The sequence below is a fragment of the Pinus tabuliformis genome, chromosome 7, assembly GCF_031772625.1.
Source record: "Pinus tabuliformis cultivar Carrire ecotype Pingquan chromosome 7, CPIR1, whole genome shotgun sequence".
Classification (NCBI taxonomy): Eukaryota; Viridiplantae; Streptophyta; class Pinopsida; order Pinales; family Pinaceae; genus Pinus; species Pinus tabuliformis.
In genome coordinates, this window is record NC_142293.1 from 62,457,747 (window position 1) to 62,483,629 (window position 25,883).

Sequence of the window (25,883 nt, forward strand, 5' to 3'; positions counted from 1 at the left end):
GGGGTACGGACTAGTCATATTCTTTCGCGGAAATTCTACCCTATACCCAAGGTTTCCTCTGCCCGAAGCAGACCAGGATGCATGCCCCCTGGGTTCCAGTCCCATCTTTCCGAATCACTCGCACTCATCGGGAAGGAGGACTGGGGGTGGAGACATTTCTTGGGTGAATAGACCATTCAGGGTTGGTATCTGACTATTTGCGATGCGTGATCCCGGAAATGAAAGTTGGTCTACAAGCTTGACCATTCTTCCTTCGTGTGGAAAACACATTACTCTAAAGAGTGAGGAGACTATAGCTCCTATGCAATATATATAGTCTCGTCCAAGGAGTAGGTTATAATCCAAGGGTCCTTGAACGACCATCACGTTCATTTGAACGGTCTTCCCTTTCAATGTAACAGGCACATTGGGGAGGATCCCTAATGGTCGACTGGTTCCTTTATCAAAACCCGAGAGATTTCTTATCTCAGGCAAAAGCTCCGGGGAACCCAGTGCTTTCCAAGCAATAGAGGAAAGGATACTCACAGATGCCCCTTCATCAATGATAGTTCCAGCCATTACCATTCTGTAAATTTGGACTATGATTCTGAATGGTATACTGGCTGGTAACCGGGGTCTGCCTAGTTGGTTCCAATCAAAGGACACAACCAGGTTGCTTGGTGGTGGGACCGAATACATGGCCGGATATGACCCTGACGATGTTCCTTCCTGCGATAAAGGAATGGGCGCATTGCCCTGATGCTCATCAGAGTCGGTGTTGATGAAAAGAATCTGGATGGTGTCATCCTTACTCTCTTCAGTGAGGGTGTCATTTGAAGATGAATCTTCAGTGACGGTGTCATTTGAAGATGAAACCTCTGAAGGCGGAACCGGGTCAACTGCCGTATCGACCTTTAGACTTTCGTCTGGTCTGGATTCAGTAGGTTCATTTTCAATGACTGACGCTTCAGCTGACCACTTGAGCGGGCCAGCTGTATTTTCAACCAACGAAGGACTCGGCACGAGTTTTTTGTATCCAGGAGGAAGTCTCAACGGTGAAACCGGGCGATCTTCCAAAACTCTCTTCGCTTCATCTAAGAAGGCACAACGGTGGATGGCGTGATTGCCTTCACACAGTCTGCAGGGGGATCTTGCTGCCCCTCTTTGTCTTGAACCTTCACTTTCGCTGGTTGACGGTAATCATTCAACATGGCTATCAGAGGTTGATGCTCCCGAATTGTGCAACCGAGGGGACCAGTCCCTTAGTATCCGGGGAATACAGGGACAATCTCTATGGAAGTGGTCTCCTTTACATATGACACATGGCGATTTAGGCCCGGTCTGTGCTGTGTGTGGATTTTTGTCAGATGTCTTTTGCTTGCCCCCAGGCGCCTTAGGTTCCTTCTTCTTCTTCTCCTTCTTCTTCTTCTCCTTCTTCTCCATGGGAGCTTGGCTTTTGCCGGCTCTACCTTGCGAAGATGAAGGATTGGAGGAAGAGTTATAGGAAGTTGAAGGCTGGTGGGCAGCTCTAGACTGATCTAACTGTTGACTCGACTATTCAGGAACCATGGTGTTCTGAACTACATTGGTTGAGAATAGCCAAATAGGCAGGCCAATTGTCAGTCCTGGAAGCGACAATGTGGCCATGTGGGGCGCACCAACTTCTCCCCAAGAGGAGAAAGGACTAGGATTTCCATCATGTGGAGTTCCTTGGTTGGGGCGTTCCATGTTCTCAACCTAAAGATCAACGTAGGAATAGGAGGTGATTATGTTCTGTTTAAAATGAATTTTATAACGACGCTTTAGACACAACTTGCTTTTTCACTTTTTAAGAGTCGAGAAAAAGCTAAAGATGACTCTAGTCTCCTTCGATGTTTTAACGAGCCCGAAGTGACAAATGCTCGGATGGACTTTTTCAGTTATAGAGTTTGAAAAAGGCCAAAAGAAACTGCTCTGGAGTTCTAGGCAGAGGGTGTGCCAAACTTTTCGCAAAACCACAGAATACGTTTTACGGTACGAGTGGTCGATCTTCGTGAATGTTGTGTTCACTGCATTGCGATCAGTAGGGCGGCCGACACGGTTTCCTATGGATAAAGGCTTTGTTCCTATAGGGGTCTCCCAATATATACGCGACGGTACGTGGGAGCACAAGTCCGTATTGATACTTATCGCTTCACCGTGGAGGAATCACCCAACCACTCAACGCTAAGATATCACGTTTAACGACGCCGGAACACGTCTCTAGCTTAGACCTCTATGTGTTTGCGTTATGTTTCAATGCGTTGTTATGTAAATTCAATTCATTTTAATGTTGATCTTGTTTAGCAGTTTGCCTTTATGGATCACCACGAGATGTATGATAACACTCCTAAATGCAGTCTAAGATGATAAGCAAGCTTTTCAATCTTTCAACTTTGAAAATCTTAACTACTGAAGGAAAAGAAAGATAACATCTTTTCACACAGATCATAGAGCACACACTAATGCACTTTTTCCTAAATCATCATACAAGCTGTCATAATGCACATGCACAATGCAAGTATTTCTTTTCTCTTTCTTAATGTTTGTGCGACACAAAAAGAAAGCTGTTGTATAATTTTGAATTCAATTTCAAGTGAAAGCAAACAAGCTTGTCCAAAATCGAAAGACACCTTAAGATTTACTTGTTTCGACACTAGAAATGTATAAATTCAAACCATATGATGAAAGCAAAAGCTCAATCAGCTATGAACAGCAAACAAACTAACTCTTAAGATCAAAACGACACTTTATCACAGGTCTAGATCTAAGAGGCCACAGCAAGACTAGTTCACTTTCGTTATGGGAAACTGCAAATGATATAAGAAATACGCAAAGAACAAACACAGTTTCTTTATACAACCGAGGCGGAATAGTGGCAAGGAAAGTTGGTTTCAGATAGGTACATTGACTGGTAACAGGCAGCAAAAACAGGAGTGAAAACAGGGCATGAAACAGCAGGAAACCCCAGTAGCACAAGGCAAGACTGGTCCAGCGCAGGTGGTACACAGGCAGTTTGACCTTCAGCGCAGGTAGCCCCTTCGGGAACTGCGCTGAAATGCAGACAGCCTTCACACAGCCTGCACTGAAGAACGAAACTTTCGTTTCTCTTGGTTTCCGGGTCACAGATTGCTCAAAAATTCACAGTTTTTGGCCAAATCAGAAGCTATCAGTCAAGTACACACTAAGGGATGAAAAGGAGGATGAAAAGCTATCACTAAGAGCTTATTAGAGTCCTTGTGGATCAGCTCTTCAAATCATAAACTTGCCCAGAAACTGAGCTAGAGTAGCTGCCCTCTACTTTGCATTTGAAAGATCCAAATGCAGTTCGATTCGGTACTCCCTGTGTTTATGAAATGAATAGCAAAAACACAAACAACCAACAAGATATGATCCCCAGCGGAGTCGCCAATTTTTTGTTGGGAAAAGTATCCAATACAGAATGACCCTATCCCACTCTAAGGGTGATAGTACCTCAGCAACAACCGAATGCAAAGCTATTCAAGATTACTTCTTTATGAGATGTAAGAGAGAGGAGAAAGAGATCCACTAACCGTTATCTTCCGCTAATGGTTGATCCAATCTTCCCTCTTTGCTGCTTGCTCCCAGCTCCTTGCTCTTTCACTGGCCCAGCTACACAGAGATCCTGCAAAAGCACAAGAAAGGGAAACTACAAGAAGCATACATCCATAACTGATTCAAGGATTAGAATAAATCAAACATACAAGTATCAATACGCCACAAAGACACATGCATATAGAAGAACCTCAAATACTTTATTAATGGAAGAAGTAAAGTTCTGAGAGTGTTACAACCATAAGAGGCCCAATCCAGCAACACCTCCCAGCAGAAAGAAATCTCCTCTTCACCTCCTTCAAAGCAATCACCCAATAGTTCTATATTCAAACCAACAGCACTTCCTTACATTCACAAGATTCCAGCCTCCTTAGACCTCATGAGAGAGCTCTATATATAGGAGTTTTGGAGAAAGGATGAGTCAGCTTGAGCTTGGCATGGAGCTGACTAGTGTCCTCTCCCACTTCAGTTATTCTTCAGTTCTTGAGTCCACTTGGAGTTTCTTGCTTCCACTTGGAGATCTAGATCCTCTTACTCATCACAAGGCGAATTCCCTGATCCAAGTGTCATTTTGGAAGCTTCCTGGGCATTTGACACCTTGCAGAATGACTGTGCCACTTGGCCAATCTCGCCCAGCGCAGGTAGCCTTCATTAGAGTTGACATTCAGTGCAGGTACAGAGTGGAGCAGTTGACATTCAGCGCAGATGCTCAGTGGAGCAGTTGACATGATCCAGAATTAGCTTGTTTTTTAGTGTTTTCAGGTGGAGAACTGATATTTAGTGCTGTGGTTTGCTGACCTTGTTCCTCTAGGGGTAGGAACAACATGTTTAGGGACTTTGGATCCCTCAGATTATTGACATTTCATGCTTCATGCTGTAAGGCACAAAAATGTCTATAACACTATGCTTAGTCCACTTATTTATTTTTTAGCTACCTGCTTATCCCACTTGCCATGTCCAAATGGTGTCCTCCAGACGGTCGTGACCTTGATGTAATTTCTGACAAAGAGCCCCATGCTTATATGTATGCATCCTGACGAAGTACCAAAGATATTGTCAACAGAGATTTTGATGACCTCGCTTTTAGCCATTGGTACAATAAGATGGTCGTTGTGACAAATGTTATTTCGCAGGTGCCGATTACTTTGTTGGGACAATATTTTCCTTTAATTTGGTTTGGTATCTCTTTTAGTTCATGTTATCTTCAGTCGATGCATGTTTTCTCATATACTTTCTCTATGTACCCGTTGTCATTTTATATCAGCGAAAAATGACTTCCACACAGAAATCGACAGTTGGCCAGGGGTTATTGCATGCCAACAAGATAGCCAAATATTTTTCTAATATTGATGCTTTGAAGCCTACTGAAGAAGCCCCTTCAACTTATAGCAAGCATTATGAAGATGCACCTGAGGACCTCCAACCCCTTTTAAAGAAAGCTAAGGAGTGTGTGAGCTCATCTTATGCCAGTTGGTCTGAGGTCAGTTCATATGTGTAGAAAACACTTCATGTACATCATCTTACCCCTATGTCCACTGCACCACCTATTATTGCATCTACTATTCCGCCTGTAACCATTTTTAACCCTTTTTCACCTCATCAAGCTCATTGCACTCCCTCTACCTCTACCTTCATTTACCTTGATGTTGAATCGATAGTAATGGGTTATGTGGTGCCTGTTCAAGAATAATTACCTCCATCCCTGCACACAACATCTAAAGGGATGCCTCATTCATTCGCTACTACTTTATCTGACCACCCTGATTCACTTGTTGCCCTTGATGACCCTACCGAGATGGAAATTGATTCAACGATTGTTTTTTCCACTGATTTTCCTGCTACTGCTCTTTCCCCACCATTAACTGCTCCATCCTATCCATCGCTGTCTTCTCCTCCAACAATTTCAGTAGAATAATTTATCTTCAAGTAATTTCCTGTGTCGCCTAGTAGCATGACCTCATTAGTTTCACCCCAACACCTATTTTGCACCACATTAAGGGGAATCACAAAGCTACTATTCAGCGTGAAAGTTCACCACAATATCAATTAGAGAGGTTGGTTGCTAGTGGCCAACCACTACAGTCTAGAGTCCCACCGACCGAAGTAATTACGGTCAACACTCTCAGCACTTGGTCTTCCCATCAGCTCGCTCAATTCATTCATGCCTTCGTTTCTTATTTGGAGCATCATTTGGTTCAGACCGAGACTATGTATATTGATCTTCAGGTCGCCTGTGAAGAACAACAACACCAATTGACTGTCTCATTATCAGTACAAATGAAATTAAGTTTTGAAAAGGAAGGATTAGAGTCCCAGGTTAGCGTGGTTCATTCTCAAATGGAATATTTATGGTTGATCCTTGCTCCATATGCTCCCAAAAAAACTGAATACTTCATCGCCTGTTCCCCTATCAAATATTGTAGTATGGTTGAAGCAGCATGTCAAAAACTATTGTCCAAGCATGTCGAGCTCCATGACACCGTCACCAAATTGTAGTAGTCTTACTTTGATCCTTCCATCACCTATCATGCTTATCTTAATGAGAAATTATAGAATGCCACTTCTCTTCACGCCACCCTACCCCAGGTCATGCAAGAATCCCAACATGTGTTTCTTCATATTCCAATGCTAGTCCTATCGTCGCAAAGAATCGTGCATCCATTGATCCTTTACGCGAGAATGTTCAGAATCTCTACTAGAAAGTCTTAGTGGCTACTAATTTATAAGCTATGCAGCAACTCCTTGACCAAGTCAATGTTCTAGATGCCCAAATCATCTAGCTGGAGGATGCATCCCAAGTCGCTAAGCAGTTCCTCCACAACCTTCAACGAGAAGCTCAAAATCATTTCATGACCTTGAGCACCCTATCCACTGTTGTCGATTAGTAGATTCATGAATTGGTTGAGTCTCAACCCAGTGACCTTCGTGAGTAGATAGTTACTGATTTCTCATCCAAATTTTCTACATTTTGGACTCATGGCACTCATATTTATGCATTCACCAGTTTCAAGGATTCCACTCTTCAGACTGTTCTAGAGTTGGGTCCTTCGTTTGAGGGTACCACAGCTGAAGCTAGTGGAATCCATCTTGCAACAGACTCAGAAGCAACATCAACAGCACATTGACTCGAGGGTGAATCAATAGGATGTGGTTGGGTCATGTTGGGTACTTCATTTTTGGAAGGCTAACAGTTGTGAAGGACATTTTGGATGAAGTTATTGGAAATGAAGCACTAGAAAACTAGAATGACAGTAAAATGACTCGGAACTCTCACAGCGAAAAATAAGGGAGTGTGTTGAAGAAATAAGAGTTGATTTTGATATTTTGATATAGTCAAGTAGAAAAACAAAATGATGGCCCAAGATATTGAAAACCATGGATCAATCAAGTGAGGTATCAGAGCAAGCGAGCATGGTTATAAAAGAAAACATAAGGCAGCGAGAAATAATTGTTTAGACAGTGTTGCAAATTCTAGATCAATCCTGAGAGTTAGAGTTGAGCATCCATAATTGTTTGCTCTGAGATTTGGATTTGTAATATTTTGGTTATGTATTTCCTATATATTTGGATACTACGCACAGTTATGTAACTGTTGTAAGTTGTAATGTTGTTTTTGTAATGAAATTGTTCTCTATTGGTGATTAATATAAGAATGACAGGATTTTTACACATTTCTATGTAATTTATGGGCCCCTTTTAAAATTTTATGCTTATGTTAAATTTCCTATTGAATGTATATTGCATAAAGGATAATAATGAATGTTGTGATAGTTGTGCAATTCGTATAATAGGCAGATCTAAATCCCCTTTATCTTTTTATGGTTTTGGCTCACCTCGAGTGAGACTCTTCTTCCTTTTGGAAGGAGTGAATATGCCGATGAAGTGCTAAACTACACGAGCTTTTTTTGGAACCCTCGGTCGAATATTGGGTTAGTTTTAAAGTAAATTTTCTTGCCAAAAATATATATAGTTAAAGTGCATACCAACATCTTACAACAAGATGGAAAAAACATGGTCTTCGATCCCAAACTAAGGAAAACATTGAAAACCGTGAGCCAATAACTCCTCCTAGTTAGGAATCATTCCTAAACAAAGATGGTTGCTCCACCAAAGTGTTGGATGTGGAGACTAATTATCTTCCTAATTCAAACGTCTTTGTTTTAGCTGGATGTATACCCCAGGAAGATTGTACAACCCTCCATGTGGGGGAGTGTGGGGGGGACTTAATAGATGAAAAATTTCCTTGTAAAATATTGTAATTTTGTAGTCAATTTGGGTTGTTTATTATGCATATGATCTGATGGTAGAATTTATGTTAATGTAGGGTTTTTTTCCCTATAAGGAAACCCTCAGTTTATATGATGGAATTGCATTATGGTTTTGGATTATTATTCTGAGCAAGAGAGAGAAAGAGGAGGTTGTGTGAGAGTGAAGAGGAAATTACAGTGAATTTGTTGTAGGTTGTATCTCGTCATTTTTCTAGATAATATAAAAGGAAGGACCGGTTTTTTCTCCTTGGACGTAGCCCAAATTGGGTGAACCACGTATATATGTGTCTCTCTTGTTTTATGCATTTTTGTATTTGTGTTTCCACAATATTTTATGTGTTCCATAGTTCTGTAATATATATTTTTTTAATACAAAGATCCTCTCTGGCACATTTGCATCACATAAGTGTACAAGGATTCTCCTTCTCTCCCCTCCATAATAATCACATGAAGTAGCACTAGGGTTTTTGAATGACACAAAACCCTAGTATTATCTCTCATAAGAGATACTACATAAGATACTTCTCTCGTCTCTATAAGGTTTATCACAAAAACTATCTTCTTTATCTCCTTTCACTACAACCTGAACCCTAAATTTTACTTTTAACTTCCTCCAATAACCTAGCATCGAAGACGAGAACAACTATACATGAAGAAAAGTACAAGAGAGAGGGAGAGAGAGAAAGAAGTGTTATACACTCCTCACATCCCTAATATAAGTGTGTGATGATTGATTTGACAAAAATACTCTCTCCTTCCTCTATTTATATGAAAGTTAAGGGAGACCAACAATACAAAGTGGACCCAGTCCTCTATAAGCAACCTAGATAAAATAACATAGCCCAACATGTAAAGCCCTCTAACTTTAGGTGACATTTTTCGTGCTACAAGGTATGCACATCTAACAAACAAGAATTCTTCTCAAGCTAGAATATCGATAATAGATCACCTCTTCTAGAACTAGAGACATTCTCTAGGCCATATCAAACTTCTCTAACTAGATTTATATACCGAATTTATTTCCTTAGATGTCAGGAGGCCTTCACATTCAACTTCAGAGGAGGACCCCCTCTCTCCCCAATTTGATAATAGGAACTTGGTCCTGGAGATTTAAGGATTTGATGTATTCAGATATGAAGCGTTGCGTTATGTTAGTTGCATCCATATTTTAGAGATCAACTTTGTTTCTTGCTTTTATAAGAGTGACATTTTTTTGGCACTCCCACTTTGTTTTGCCACATATGTATTGAACAGTCACATTGACCTACATTTGGTCATTTGTTGGACATTAATACACTTGTGACTTATCTCAATTGGAGGGGTGTTTTATCACCATATGCTTGTTTACTTCTGTAACATGACTTAAGATTCAAATTTCACATTCAATTAGGCATGCCTATTTTCATTTCCTTTATAACTTTTTTGACCTAAAATTTTGTAAACCATCTAGTTTTTCAAACATTTAGGATATATGCTCTTGTATGATACACAATGTTGGGCCTTGGAGATTAAACATGTAAACTCTTGGTAGGAAAGAGCTTGAATGGCCCCTTAAGTATAGATATAACTTCGCTTGTAAGACTAGATCAAATGTCATTTGCTAATAATGACCTTATCATGTTGGAATTCAGTCAGGTTTTTTGTTGAGAAAACTTCTTGTTTTGAAACACTGTGCAAATTTTCATATGGAGATGGCATTCTTGTGATATTCTAGAGCTTATTGGAGACAGAGTTCTTCACCGAATATGGTGAGGCAAACCGATACCATATACAGGAGGTTGTTGGCAAGGGAAGCTATGGTGTAGTAAGTTTTGTGATTGATACTCATATTGGTGAGAAAGTGGAAATTAAGAATATTAATGATGTATTTGAACATGTATCTAATGCCACACATATTCTGAGAGAAATCAAGCTCCTTATACTGCTTCGCCATCCATACATTGTTGAGATTAAGCATATTATGCTTCCTCCATCTCGACGGGAATTCAAAGATATATATGTTGTATTTGAGTTGATGGAGTCCGATATTCACCAAGTTATTAAAGCAAATGATGATCTCACACCTGAACACTATTAGTTCTTTCTATATCAGCTTCTTAGAGCTCTAAACTACATTCATACAAGTCTAAAAATATCTCCTGGAAGTTTTGCTTCCAGTCCTAGTAATTTTTTTTCTTTGGGCTTTTGCCTATTAGAAGTATCATTGTTTTGCTTAATGGAATATTTTTATGGTTTTCTTACAGCAAAATATTTCATCATTTTTTAAAATGGAAGCAAGAAATGTTGAAAATGCAACAAGAAAATCCTAATTTAATTTTGTCCTTGAACTAAATTAGGAATAAAATTTTAATTCCACATCACATGACAACTTGTATTAGTTAGCTAAGTTAATTTGACTTAGTTGGCTCAATTAATTCGAGTTGAGGGTATAACTTGAGTCATGTAGAGTGTATCCTACATTATAGGATCCTTAGTTGAGTTTATTTTGAGTTGTAATTAATTAATTCAGTTTAACTAAGTCAAAGTCAGTTAAACTAGTTCCAATTGTTAGAGGAACTAGTGGGAGGTCTAGGAGTGGGGTGCTTCCTATAGTGATCAACCAGTTAATTAATGATTCATTCACAAATAACTCATGTACGTTAGATCTGACAATTACCTAGTTGAGATTGGACTTCAGGGGAAGTGTACTATCAGTTGTATAATTTTCTGAGTTGTACATGTGGTGCATGTAGTCAAAGAAGGGACTATAGGATTGAACAACTCTGAAAGAGGAATTTCCTATTTAATAGGAGCCTAATTCCCAAGGGAACAATTCAAGGAAATAGGATCTTGGTTGGCATCAAAATTGGCTAAGTATTTCCCAGAGTCAGCTTGTGAGGCAGTGAGATGGATTATACTTGTGCAAAGATTGTTCAGGTTGAACAAGCATTGTATTTCTTCTCTATTTTCTGATCTAATGCAATATATCAATAGGAAGGGGTTTTAAGCAACAAAATTTCCCCTTAGATAAATCTCTGAGCATATGTGATTGAATCTTGTCTCATGTTTATGTTGTGATTTCTCGATCTATTAATTGTTTTTGCTAATGAGTAGAGTAGATTCAAGTCTTTTTTTTTAGAAAATTACATAAGAAGTTTGAATCTACAAGAAATTTATACATGTTATCATAGCAGAAATCACTCTATAAGAGGAGAATATGAGTTTGTATTTTGCAGGTGAAATCGAATTTGCAATATCATACTTCAGAGCTAGCAGGATGTCGTTCTACGAAATGAAACTCAAATATGCCCTTGGGAGTATTTTGAACTATATTGCTTGGAAGGAAAGGATTTAGGCGGTGTTGGAAGATAATGGGCTTAAGGAATTCATAGAAAAATATATTCTTAGCCTCCAACAACTGATGCTCAATCTAGCAAAGTGGAGAAAATGTGTTGCAAAGGAAATAAGGATTATCCTAGAAGGAGTTTGAGATCATATTGTACCAAACCTCCATGGTAAGGAGACTCCGTATGCAATGTGGAAGTCCTTGACAGACATGTTTCAAAACAGCAGTGACCACAGGAATCTGGCATTGAAGGACAATCTCAGAAAAATCAGATGGAGCAGGGCGACACAATACCAAAGTACTTGACCAAGTTCACCCAATGTCGGGATGAGCTTGGAAGTGTTGGTGTTACAATTTTTGAAGATGATATGGTTAGCCTAACACTTCTAGGCCTTCCTAAGAGCTGATACAGATACCAAGATTCGGTAAATGGGAGGGATAAGCTTCTAGAGTGGGAGCGGTTGTGGTCTGACTAGGTGCAATAGGAGATTCGACGGAACACCATAGATGGGACCTCATCCAAAGAAGTGGAAGAGTATTTTGCATTAGTTAGCAAAGAAAATAAATCCAAGGGAAAGAATTCCCAAGGCGAGGAGGGAAAGAAGAAAGACTTGTCCAACATCAAATTTTTTCATTGTCATGAGTTTGGGAACTATGCCACGAAATGTCCACAGAAGAAGGTAAGCAAGAAGGAGTTTGCAGTAGCAGCAGTAGGTGAAGCTCTAGCTTCATAATTTCAACTTGACTTCACTCTCATTACATGCATGGCAATCACTATAATGGGAAGCATGTGGTATCTTGACAGTGGTGCCTCATTCCATATGATGGGTAATATAGATATCTTCAATGACTTGGAGGATAAAGACCTCAAGCAGAACATAGAGTTTGGATATGATGGGAGGTATAGCACGAACGGTATTGGTATAGTTACTTTTCAGATGGAGTTTGGCTCCCCTCTTAGACTCATAGATGTGATGTATGTTCCAAGACTAAAGAATAGTCTTGTTTTCATCGTGGTATTGGAAGACCATGGCTATGATGTGATATTTAGTAAAGGGAAGGTTTTCCTTAGACACATCGCCACAGGACAGGTGAAGCAAATCATTGTGCGAGTCAAGAACCTATATGCACTTGAGGTACAAGATGCATGCAAATCCTTTAGGAGTAAGGCAAAGGTTAGAGACTTGGTGGTTGAGAGGGATCATGAATTAGCTCTCAACATGTTGCCTCAGAAGCAACCTCAGCAAGCAGAGAAGAGGCCAAGTGGAGACATCCACAAAAGCAGAGACCTCCAGTAGCAGAAAATTTTAATCCAAGTGGGTAGAGGGACCACATGCAGCCATACCTCCAGGTAAGAAGTGAGGCAATGTGAAGCAATAGCCCCAAGGGTGCAGAAATTTGGGCAGGAACCATTAACGTGATTTTTTCCTCATGGATCATTGCCTTGCTAGGGGGGGGGCACAATATTTAATAGCGGGAGGATCAATGTCAATCAGATACTGAGGAGTGCAGAGAAGAGTGTCAATCAGTATTCGAGTCAGCAGCAGTACAGTTTTCCCAGTAGACAGTGGTAGATTGATTCAATGATTGTTTTTTATTCTCAATTGCATATGTTGTAGTAGCAAAAACAATAGTGAGAAGTGTTACATGTGGAACATTCCAAAGTTACTGGATCGGGATAGATTTTGATCCCTTTCTTGTTGAGAGGGAGTGTTGAAAATGGAAACGAAAAATGTTGAAAATGCAACAAGAAAACCCTAGTTTAATTTTGTCTTTGAATTAAATTAGGAATAAAATTGTAATTCCAAATCACATGACAACTTGTATTAGGTAACTAAGTTAATTTTACTTAGTTGGCTCAGTTAATTTGAGTTGGGTATAACTTGAATCATGTAGAGTGTCTCCTACATTATAGGAGCTTTGGTTGATTTTATTTTGAGTTTTAATTAATTAATTCAGTTTAACTGAGTTAAAGTCAATTAAACTAGTTCCAATTGTTGGAGGAACTAGTGGGAGGTCTAGGAGTGGGGTGCCTCCTAGAGTGATAAACTGGTTAACTGATGATTCACTCATAAATAACTCATGCATGTCAGATCTGAGAGTTACCCAGTTGAGATTGGAGTTCAGGGGAAGTGTACTATTAGTTTAATAATTTTCCGAGCTGTATAGGTGATGCATGCACTCGGAGAAGGGCCTATAGGGATTGCGTAGTTCTGGATGAGGAATTTCATATTTAATAGGGGCCTAATTCCCAAGGGAACAATGCAAGAAAATAGTAGCTTGGAAGGTAGAAGAATTGGCTAAGTATTTCCTAGATTCATCTTGTGAGGTAGTGAGATAGAATATACTTGTGCAAAGATTGTTCAGGTTGAACAAGCAATGTATTTCTTCTCTATTTTCTTATCTAATGCAATATATTAATAGGAAGGGGTTTTGAGCAGCAGGCTATCCCCTTAGATAAATCTCTTAGAATATGTGATTGAAGCTTGTCTCATGTTTATGTTGTGATTTATTGATCAATTAATTGTTTCCGCTTATGAGTAGAGTAAATTCAAGTCTTTTGTTGTAGAAAATTACATAAGCAGTTTGAATCTACAAGAAATTTCTACAATCATGACTTGAAACCAAAAAATATTTTGGCAAATGTTGACTTTAAATTGAAAATATGTGACTTTGGGCTTGCTCGTGTCTCCTTCAATGATGCTCCATCTTCCATTTTCTAGATGGTAATTTCTCTCACCCTAGATTGCATGTGAATAGCTACCTGGAATGGTGAAGAGAGGGATTCATTTTCTCTTCATGTGTAGATTCTTGCTCCCAGTCTAGCTTATATTATCTGTTGGGGTGTTTGGTCTATAATATTTTATTTCCTTTATGATATGAGCTCTCATCAGCATCTCAATTATATCACTGAGGAGAGCATTGATGGTATTAGCTTTCATGGGAGAGGATCCAATTCTTAGGTGTGTGGAGTGCTTTGCATGGCTTTTGGGCCAAACATATCAGTGTTTATCATCTTGTTGACTATACTTTAATATAAGATGAGATTCTCTAGTCACTAAACATGCTAAATGATGCATATTCTTTAGTCAACGTTAGAGAGGGCATTTAGGTTCTGAAAGTAGCAAAGTCTGACTATGGGGCAATACTTAAAAGAAAATTGTTTACTTTTCTTTCCTTTTTTTATTTTTTTGCAAAATGTTGATATTGAGTGGACCTTGTTGCAGGATTATGTGGCAACCAGGTGGTATTGAGCCCCTAAGCTTTGTGGTTCTTTCTTTACTAAGGTGAATCTTTTAATTTATAGTTGAGCTGCATTTTTCATACTTGTCATTTGTTTTTTGTTTTTTAGTGCTTTACCCCATGCCCAGAGGGCAATTTTTCTAATGATAGCTCTATATAAGATTAGCATAATTTTGTTTGTACATTGTTTAAACTTTAAAGCAAAAAAGAGAATACATGTTGTTGGTTGTTAGTTGTTACAACTATCATGTTGGGACATTTCCTTAGGAACTTAAAATGTCATTTTGTTTTTAGCTTGTACTTTATTAATATATATAGGTAAGAAGTACAATTTAGTTGAGGCCGAGGCCACTAAGAATCAGGCATACCACTCAGAATGCAAGCCAAAAAGATAAGACATTGTCATCTTTAACATTTTCTGAGAACTCTGAGAAAATCCTAGTTTTGAAGATTCAAAAACTAACAGGGATGAAATCATATAAAAGTAAATTGAGTCTTTAAGGTCCAAAAACTATCAGTCATAAAAGTCTAGAAACTAACAAAATGCAAGCCCATAAACTGAGAGCTAAAATAATTTGATTCATAAAAAATGAGATAGTTTGGGCCCAAGGATGATTCCAATATCCTTCCTTGCTTTATATCATGTTGATTTTATTGCATTCTACTAATTTGTTTACTTATATTATCAAAAAAAGGGTTAGCTTTGAAGATGTTTATGACATGCAATTTTATAATTTTTCATATTCGAGGGTGATTGTAATGAAAAAATATATTTTGAACCATTAGAGACAAAATATTCAAATTTTTCTAAAGTATATACCATGTAAGGTTGGATATATCAAAATGGCATTGTGTGCAAATTGCAAGACATATAGGAAAAATAAAAAATAATAATAATAATAATAAAAAACATAGATGTCCACATTTTAAAACAGTGATTTTACCCTTGATAAGTTCTAACCTTTCCTACTTTGACCTCATCTAACATTTAGCAAGTTTTATTAGATATGCTTGGGTATGTTTTCCAAAAGGATATTAGTTGGGAAGAGTACCATGACAGTTTCTTGTGTAAGAGGAAGTTGTATTTCATGAAAATTGTGTCATGGGATATGTCATTGGTGGCAGTTTTTTTAGTATTCCTAGAATTTTTCTATTGTCCATCTAGGTGTTTCAATGAGTAAGACATTAATATCCCAGCCACTATTTTCTTCCTATTATGGCCTTGTTTCGGTGCTAAAAATGGTGTTTCAAACCAATGTTTTAAATTTTCAAATTTAGACTTGGAATTGCTACAAAATCTTATTCTTTACGAGTGAATAAAGTCTTGAATGAAGATCAAATGTTGTTGGTGTGATTCTTAGAATTTGTTGGGGAAACAAAGAAATTATATTTCTTAATTGTCCTAACATTAATGTTTTCTAAAAAGGTTTTCTTAGAGATGTTATTGTATGTCAATTCCACATATTTTAGCATAAACATTTATTTTCAATGCATGGATCTATATATCCGTTATAATTTATTGCTTTGATCCTTTCTTATCATTTAGAATGCCATTGATCTGTTTTTCCCTGTTAGAATTATGGGAATAAAGTTGTGCTTATCACTTAATTTATTGGTGATATACTTTTATTGCAGTACACTCCTTCCATTGATTTCTGGAGCATAGGATGCATATTTGTTGAAATGTTTACGGGAAAGCCACTATTTCCTAGGAAGAATGTTGTACATCAACTGGATATCATGATTGATTTTCTTGGCACTCCGCAGTAATACACATGGGTGGAAAATCCAATGGTGGTTTTTTCACTCCTACAAAAAACGTGTTTTCAATCTACCTAAAGTGCAAAAGAGAAGAAATTTTTGCAGCCATATTCCAAGCCACAAAAGCTCTCAAATCTAAATCAAACCCTCCCCATTAGATAGGGCTTGGAATCAGCTTTCCAACGGTATATGGAAGTCCTAAAATGGACCCCAGAATCAGAAGATATGGCCTGTTAAAGATGAGGGTTTTGTCACCGTTGAAAGGAGGAAGAACGGCTCCAGTTTAAATTGTTTTGGAGAAATCTCCATATTCTCTTAAAACCATTTCTTTCACAAACCCCATTTCACCCTTTGTTTTTTAAACTCTAGCCGTGGTGACCCTTTTTTAACTCTAGCCTGAATCCCTTTGTATTTCCAACTCTAGCCGTGTTTCCCCATTCCCCTTTGAAATATCTTAAAAACATTCATAAAACATACCGAAGGCCTTTTAAAAGGTTGGGACCTGCAAAACTTCATCGCTATTAGCCTATTTTCCTTTGCACTACATATCTGCTCATCTCTCTTTTCCTTTTGTGATTGTGATATCACATGTTGCAAAGTTTCCCCCTACCGTAATAAAATTCTTACCCCACCGATTGTGATATCGCAAATTCCCCTCTGATATCGCGTATCAAAAATTCCCTGCCAATTGTCATATCTAAGTCCCTTCTTCGTCTGCCGATTGTAATAAGGTCCTCCCCACCGATCGCGATATTTCCACCTCCCCATCGATCACGATAAGGTCCTCTTCATCAATCGCGATAAATCGTCCCCCCGCCGATTGCGATATCTCAATCGGGGATCGCACAAAACATAACTCCCTCCTCCGCTGAACTCCCTTCCGACTTGTGATTTCGATGAACCCGAAGGTTATGTATTATGGTTTTGAGAAATCTTAGGTCCGGCATATTGTGAAATCACCATAAAATCAGTGTTAAGTCCCCTTTTTTCTTTCCAATGGAGATATACAAGTCTTGGTTACGGATGTGATATTTTATGTGTGTCATGCTTTATTGAAGTTTCACATCTCGACAATTGGAAAGAACTATGAAATATGGTAAAAAGGCCTCTTATGTATTGTGATTGTGATATCAATAGGCTTGGATCAACGGCCTAGATTGAATCAACCCAGATAAACGACTTAGATCAACGAACATTAAAATGTCTATTTCACTTCCGATCAGTGGGATGGCGAGGGTATTTTTCGACGTATATCCAGAAGCATGGTCATCAAATAGAATACAAGGTAAATGAACGTATGTAGCTCCACTCAATCATAAATGCAAAGGACTTCCCGGACAAACTCTATTTTTGCTTTGTGACAAGAAAACCCAGTCGATCGATACCAACTACAAAGAGTGGAGAAGTTGGGTAGTTAAGGAGAAAGCAACAGGAACCATCCGAACAATAGGAGAGGCACATCATGGCAAAGACGCAGCCTAACCAAAGGCCATAACAAAAATGGCTGGGAGATATTTTCCTCACTATCAGACAATTTTCCTTATATTTTTCTTTATTTTTTGCATTATTAAAGAAAGGAATCAAATCCCGATTGTGATCATTTTGGGTAGTAGAGTTATCACAAGCCGAGACATTTAGTCAATCAGATAGTTGGCCCTGGCTGATATTTTGTAAATGTTGATTCAAAGCCCCCCTTCTCTGTATAAATAAGGGACAGAAGCACTTAATAGGGGTTCTGAAATTTTTCACCTGAGTGGTCCAAATTCTTTGGTTCCATTTGGTTCTAATGGCTTTTTCATAAGAGACATGTAGGATGCATTGTTAAATGTAATGGACTGGTTATTTGGATCCTCCAAGTATTAATGAAACTCCCTAGTGATTCTAATCATGGCAATGCATAGTATGTTTCCTCTTTTTTAAATCTCATTCCATATATGTTTTTCTCCCTTTGAAATAGTGTAATCAAGTTGTTGGTTTCTCTCTGATTTGTGCATTTATCTAACCTACTAAATAAGCGAACAGTTCCTACGTTTAAGGCAGAAATACTCCTATTATTTTGTAACCTTTAGTACCTATGTAAAAGATAGATTTACTTTTGTTATTCAATTAATCTGCAGTACTTGTGTGAGCCCATATTTACTCATGTTGTTTGGCGAGAAAGGTACCCATGATCTATCTAGCATGAAACTTTCATTAGTGCTCCATTGTTTCTACCATTCCAACTCTTCAATCTTCTAGGTCCTCTATCAAGACGTTGTTGGTTAGGATTCTGTTACAACCCTATGCTTCGAATCCCCTCCTTTCTCTTATCGTCTTCACCTTTACTACAACTGCAATATTAAGTTGCCTGTTGTTGTGTGTCGGCCACCAGAACTAGACATTTCTCTCTGAGGTTGGCCCGATTTTACCCCCCGAGCATTCGAATCCATATGTTGGCTTTATTTCACCTTCATGAAAGTTGATTGAACCAAGCCCCTTTTATTATCTTTTGAATAATGTGACGATTGGAGTGCACCGAAAGTCCCCTGTATATAATCCTCTAAGCACTCCTCTATTTAAGATGTTTTAGGAACTATTCTACAATCAACCTAGAGGATGTCTATAGGAAGCTTTATATGTCTCCCAAAGCTTCATGCTGTAGGTGCCATTAAAAACGATGACAGGTGGAATCTTGGTGCAAATTCTAATTATGGGCTCCTTCATTGGCCAAAGGAATGGGGATCAAATTATATTTTTTTAATTCTTATAGAATCGTCGGATATTCAACTTTTATTAGTTATCATCAAATATCTGATGATAATGATAATAAACAATCATCATATATCCGAATCCATATCGATGAAAAGGATTCATGACACTATTGTTATGCCAACTACGATGACGTCAAATATCCAATTCCAATGTTTTTCAGATATCCGATGCAAACCGGTGAGGTTAACCACAATTTTGTGACTACAATCCATCAGAAAATCCTTGATGATTAGGTGAAATAGATTGTCAAATATCTGGAAAAGAAAAAAATAACGTCAGATATCTAACATCAATTCGTCAGAAAATTCTCTATGACTAGCCAATACAGGTGGCAGATGTTCGACATCAATCTTGTTAAACATTCGACGACTAGTGAAGTGTTGCATATCTGACAAAATTTCACCGAAGAAAATTACGACTCAGATGTGTAAAATAACCAATGACAATGTTGTTATCACCCTAAAATTTTTGTTTGTAAGCTTTGGAAAGTTTGCCTTGTTTCTAGTCATAGTCTTATAGGTTTTGAGTCATCTCATCTCAACAAGTGTCATTCTCTTTTCCAAAAAGTTTCATAGCCTCATTCCATGTCCTAAAAGCCTCACCATGTGTTTTTACATCAGTTTGATTCCAAAGGATTCATGTTAGTCTTGGTCTACTCTTTCCATGGTTGTTTTCATGTCTAAGATCTATAAAAGAGTCTTGTTGGTATGGTCAAATAGGGTCAACACTCCGTTCTTGCCCATCACTGGTCCCACATCACCTAAAATTCCATGTGTTAAACTTGTGTCAAGGTTTTCATAGTGAAAAACTCACTCTAGGTGTTTTCGTAGTGCAGACAGTGTAAAAAACCAGTTTTTCGCTACGAAATCACTGAACTAGGAGTTTTCGTAGCGTGCTATGAAACCCCTGAAGCACCCTGTTTCAGCAGAAAAACTGTTTTTACTAGTTAACTTCCAGAAGGTTTCCTGAGAAGCTGAGAACTCAATTTTGAAAAATTAAAGAGAATTTTCTTCATAACATGCTAAACTACAAAAACCTCTTTCAGTTTCTTCAAATTCATTCTGAGGTGGGAGGAATTTATGGTTAAACTTGCACTATGAAACTACTGAAAGTCAAGCTTGGTCTTTTGGTTTTAGTAGTCTTTTTCAAGATCAGTTTCTGGTCACATAAAAATGTATTTTGGAATTATGAAGGAAGTTTATTTTCATCAAATCTCTAGATAAAATAACCTATCTCGCTTTATTCATAAGTGTTTTCAGTTGGGAGATAATAAGCTTTCTTTGAAACCCAAAATTCAGAGAATGGATTTTTCCTGTTTGACACGTTTTTTTCAAGGATAGATTCGGGACAGCTGGAGAAGTATTTTAAAAAACCAAGAGAGGTTTTCGTTCTAGACATCATGGGCTACAAAACCCTCCTTCAGTTTCGAAAAATGTGTCATGAATGAGGAGATAAAGGCTCTGTCCCACGTGCCATTATCAGGGATCCTAAACCTAAAAATAGGGAAACATGTTCCCTAATTTCTAGGGTTTGTCTTCAGCAGTCAGATGACCACGTGGGAGGATTCATCAAATTCGACTTCTTGAGGTTGCAAGTTGTCAAATAATTCTTTAAATTCTTAGATAAGGTTGTTGTAATCATGATAAGTAGTTACACTCCTAGTTGTATTAGGTCACTAGCACTCCTAGTTAACAGCTAGTTCTAATTAATGGTTTGTTTTATGGTTAGAATAGGTGTCACTGATGGAAAATTCGAATTCTTTTGATGAGGGACGATGGAATACTAATTTTAAATGCTTTATATAGAGCAAGAGGTCGAATTAGCAAAGGGTGGGAGACTTTTTGGCTCAGCTGCTGCTCTATGTGCAGACTGTGTATATTTTTAACCTAATGCAGATTTCTACATAGACAACTCAAGATTCATGAATATATCTTGTATGTTCTTGTTATGATGGCATCTTCCAATACTTACATTGCAGTGGTGTTTAGTTATGATACTCAGAACTCATCAATGATGCTCTGACTTCCTTCATAGATAAACTAACTATGTTTCACTGTTTTGTATTTTCATTTTTGCACTTGAACTCTATAATGCCTTGACTTCCATGATAGGTAGAATGCTTTGGCTTCACTATTCAGGATTCAAAGAGAGTTTTTAATGTCATATTGTCTCATGGCTTTCCTCTTTCACTTACTTGCAGTGGTATGAATACATGTTACTTATAACTCATCAATCATGCTCTAACTTCCTTCATGTATTTATAAAGTATGTTTCCTTGCATTGTATCTTTGTTTTGTTGATGCATAAAAACTCTCTATGCCCTGAATTCAGGTTAAGATGATCTTGATGTGGTACTGAAACATACTTTGACTCCATAGCCCAATGGTATCCAGTCTTCATCTTTCAACCTATAAACATATACAATTACAAACCATAGAGTTAGCCATCTATTCATATCTTTAATCTAAATCATTAACCCTTTGAGAGAGCCCTCTCAGGCTGAGGAGGCTAAGCCTTAGCTAAAAGATTGGTTTGAAATAGTTACACCGAGATAGTCTGATCAGTAGCCTATTAGGGTCCTATTTTGGTGATAACAAATGTTATGAAACCAGCTAACAAAATAAAAGAATAGATAGATCAATGACTTCAAAATAAGCCTCTTCGAGGGGGAAACCTCCTTTACATTACACAAATGAAGAATTTATCAATGATACAAATGACAAGACCTCCTTTCTATATATAGGAGTCTAAGGGGTCACAATATAATCAGAACCAACATAACAATAATATTGTAAGGGCACAACAATAACAATAGTGGGCTTCTATGGGGCACAATAATAACAATATGGGGACTACATGGGCACAAAAATACAATAAGGGGGTTGCACTAATAACAATAAGGGGCTACACTAGTAGTATAGAGACCTAACATTCCCCTCTCCTTCAAAACATTTTATCCTCAACGCTTGAGTATTTATGGATGCTTCTGTATAAAATTCTCACCCTCCCATGTGAAATATTTAGCAAGTTCTTCCACTTGATGAGATATTGTGAAATTGATCAATTTCTTAGCTTTCAGGTTCTTGTTTCTGCGACTGCTTAAGGTTCCACTATGATTTTTCCTTCCTCTTCAAGTTCCAACAATATTGATTGAACTTAGAGCTTGTCACCTATAACCTTCTTTAAGCATGAAACATGGAAAATTGGGTGCACTCGGGAAGATGCAAGAAGCTTCAATTTGTATGCCATAGTAGCAATCTTTTGCAACACCATGTAAGGACCATAGTAATTTGTTGATAATTTAGTATCCTTCTTAGCTTGATTGAGGGACATTTTTTTTATGGTTGTAGCCATAAAAATACCCAGTCACCTACATCATAACTTATTTTGTTGTGATGTTGATTTTCCTATTGTTTCATTTCATTATGCGCCAAAGTGAGGTTATCCTTTAAGAGTTGGAGGACTTGTTGTTGATGCTTGATGCGATATTCCATTGCTTGAACCTTAGAATTTTCTCTTAAAGATGATGTGATGGATGGTGTATGATATCCATAAAGTGCCATAAATGGGGTCATTTTTGCTGAAGCGTTATACCACCATTCAACCAGAGGTAACCACTTGACCCATTGTGTTTGTTTATCAAATACAAAGCAACGAAGATATCCTTCCAAACATTTTTTCACTATCTTCGTTTGTCCATCTATCTTGAGAGTTTGAGGAGTGGTAATTCCTGCCAATGCACTACAAGATATGGTCGAATTCATTTCTTCTTTCTCTGGGGTTGGTTCCTAGTGTATATCCTCTTCTTTTAACATTTCTTGATCATTTTCTTCCTCCTCTTCCCAATCTATTTAAAATAATTTCTTCTCAGCACACTTATGACCTTTAGTGCATTTTCTATCACAACTATAACAAAGCCCTTTTTCTCTTTTTTCTTCCAATTGTTGTGGTGTCAATCTTGTAAGTTGTGGAAGGCTAGGAGAAACAACACTTGCATATTTATAGTTGTGAGTGGTAGGATTCCTTGTTGCCATAATTTTTCTGTCAATTTTTCTTGCCAACATGAATGCCTTCTCCAATGAATCAAGTTCCCAAAGACAAACCTTGTGTTGAATGTTATCCTTTAGAGTCCCTATGAAGACATCAATCCTCTGCTTCTCTAGAATATAATTTACCCTTATATTCAATTTTTGGAAGTCCTTAATGTGCTCTTCCATTGAACCCTTTTGTTTGAGATTTATAATTGGCTAAAGAAGGTGTTTCTCTTTGTATCCTCATAATGTGATATCATTTCCTCTGTGAAAATTGACCAGGTGACAAGTAGTTTACGAGAAAAAAACCCTCTATAACATACAAAATGATTTGGTTATAAATATAAATGTGCAATACATAACTTTTGTAATAGTTACACATCACGTAGATCAAAAATATTGCTCCATCTGTAGTATCCAAGTTATCGAATCATTGCCATCAAACTTCCTCTGTTGGGTCCCTATAATACTAGTGATTACCCCATTACTATTGTAGTTATACCCATTATTTATATTGTTGTGCCCCTATTACCCCCATATTGTTATTTCTGTGCCCCATAGAATCCCTCTATTGTTATTTTTGTGGCTTTATATTATTATTGTTAGGTCGGCTGGATTCTATTGTGACTCCCTAGACTCCTATATATAGAAAGGAGGTTTTGTCATTTGTATCATCCAAGAATTGTTCATTTATGTAATGTAAAGGAGGTTTCCCCCTCGAAGAGGCTGAATTCTAAGGAGTTGATCTATCTTTTCTATCTTTTCTTGAGCTGGTTTCATAACATTTGGTATCAGAGCTTTGGATTCTAGGGTTTCGCTGCTCCAAACAGGTCATTGTGGCATTTTCGCTATAACTTTTTTTCTGTGACGTTTCAGAAGTCTCATAAAAGACCCATTTGAGAAGAAATCGCGCTGAACCTTGGGTCCAAATTTCATAGCTTTTCACGCGATATTTGCGGAGATATGATCTGAGGAAGTTGGTCTTTTTGCAGACTCCTGAATTACATTCAAAACAGGTGACCTAGGGAAAATCATCATAACTTTCTCTCTGGGGATCGTATTTAAATTTCGTAAGAAGGTACAGAAAGAGGACAGACTTTAGTTTCTTTTGTGTGTGTTTCAGATTTAAAGGTTGAAATAGTGACTCGTGGCACGTCGTACAAGTTCGCTCTATTGAACCAGTCTAAAAACAAGTCACTGTGGGAGATTTCACATAACTCTTCCTTGGAGAATCCAATTTGGCTCAGACTTGTGGCATTGGAAAGAGGACGCAGAAGGATACTACAGGTAGCAATTTCAGAATTGGATGATCTGAAATTACAGAGATACATCAGATTCAATATCAGGCTTCTATAAAGTGAAAAAAGGTGTGTAGTTTTTTTTTAAAATTTTGTGTAAGCTTGGTTTAACGGAATTCAAAGGGCATAGTAAAGCATTATTATCGGTAACTGATGCCCCGAGGAAAGAAAATGCAAACACCTAGTAAGGAACCTGAAAGCTCTAGCATGACCTGTTAGCGCTTGAAATTTCACCTCAGGCTGAGAAAGGTAAACCTCAAGGCTACATCAAACCATTCAGCCTCGTAGCTAGCCCTACGGGGCAGGAGAAGGCTCTCTCCGGTCAATCTCGGTAGATCTTCAATGGGATGAGATGACCAACAAGGTAACACTGATATTAGGCTAGTAAACTGATTAAAAAGGTGGATTTGGGGTTTTTTGGGTTTTTGGTGGCAAATTGAGGATGAGCAGGGGGTTCCTTGGGGCGAGGTAGGAAACAGTATTGATGCCTTAAATTGAGATGGATGATCAGGAATGAAAGAAGAGGAGCTAAAGAGAGAAAACAATGACTTTGAATTCCCTTTAGACAGTAGAAAACATGGAAATTAAACAAATTTAAAAGCAGAGCATGGCTAGCATGAAGTCATACTTTAACACTTCATTTGTTTAATGTGCAGCAGTAAAGAAAGGAAATGAATCACATAACAAATCTTACAAGAACATTGAGAAAAAACACCATCAACACATGAGTCCACAAGAATCCCAAAGATGACTGCAAAACCCTGGTCTTCCTTAGCCAAAAATTGCAGAGATACAGTGAAAATATACAATGATAGCTTCTCCCTCAAGAGTCCAACCATGAAAATGAGCAAGAAAGTACATAATATAGATGATCTAACCTCTTTCCCTGCCTCCATGGGTCGAGCTCACTATCCTAGGAGCTGTTTCAACAACTTCTAAACTAGACACTAGAAAATAGGCAGTCAAAACAACTTGCCTCTATAAACTTGGAAACCAGTTCATACATTCAATTTTTACCCTTTACATAAATGAATCTTCTAGAAGTGTTAAACAAGAGTAAAAGTGTCTTAGAGTTACCAAAATTACATCAAAGATAATCATCTTAAACCTCAAAAAGTCAAACCAAGTCAAACTGTGTTTTTCCGAGCTGTACAGTGAAATCTGGCAAAGTCTGCTCAACGGGTCGCGCCCCCCTGCTCAACGGGTCGCGCCCCTTTGGAGCTCTGTTTGGGGCACTTTCATGTGTCAGAATTGGGTGCAGGATAGCTTGTTGGAAAGGCCTGTGAGTCGACTTTCCAACCCAATTGGAATTTTTGAATTTGGAGGTCATTTGTCCAGTCAAAACTCAATTCTCCCAAGACTGCTTTCTGCAACTCAAAAAAGGGGCAGAAAGTCAAATTTTGCATGTATTTTGACCTTCTGGAGGCCCAAAACCCCATAAAAACTCAAGTCCATCCATGGGCATATGTAACTTTGCATGAAAAATCTAGAAATGCTGAGTTTTTGCAAAAAGGAGCTGCCATGACAAAGGGTCTCACCGGGGGTGAGACCCGTTGAGGAGCCAAAACCTGTAAATTTCCAAAAAATGCCAAAATTACCCAAAATTCTCAAAAAAAATTGGGATTTGTGCTGT

General features: G+C 38.0%; 1 pseudogene; it reads left to right on the forward strand.

Moving 5' to 3' along the window:
- LOC149245214 (mitogen-activated protein kinase 9-like) overlaps positions 1 to 16,179 on the forward strand; it is a 54,133-nt pseudogene extending 37,954 nt beyond the window's left edge.
- The last annotated feature ends 9,704 nt before the right edge of the window (positions 16,180 to 25,883 follow it).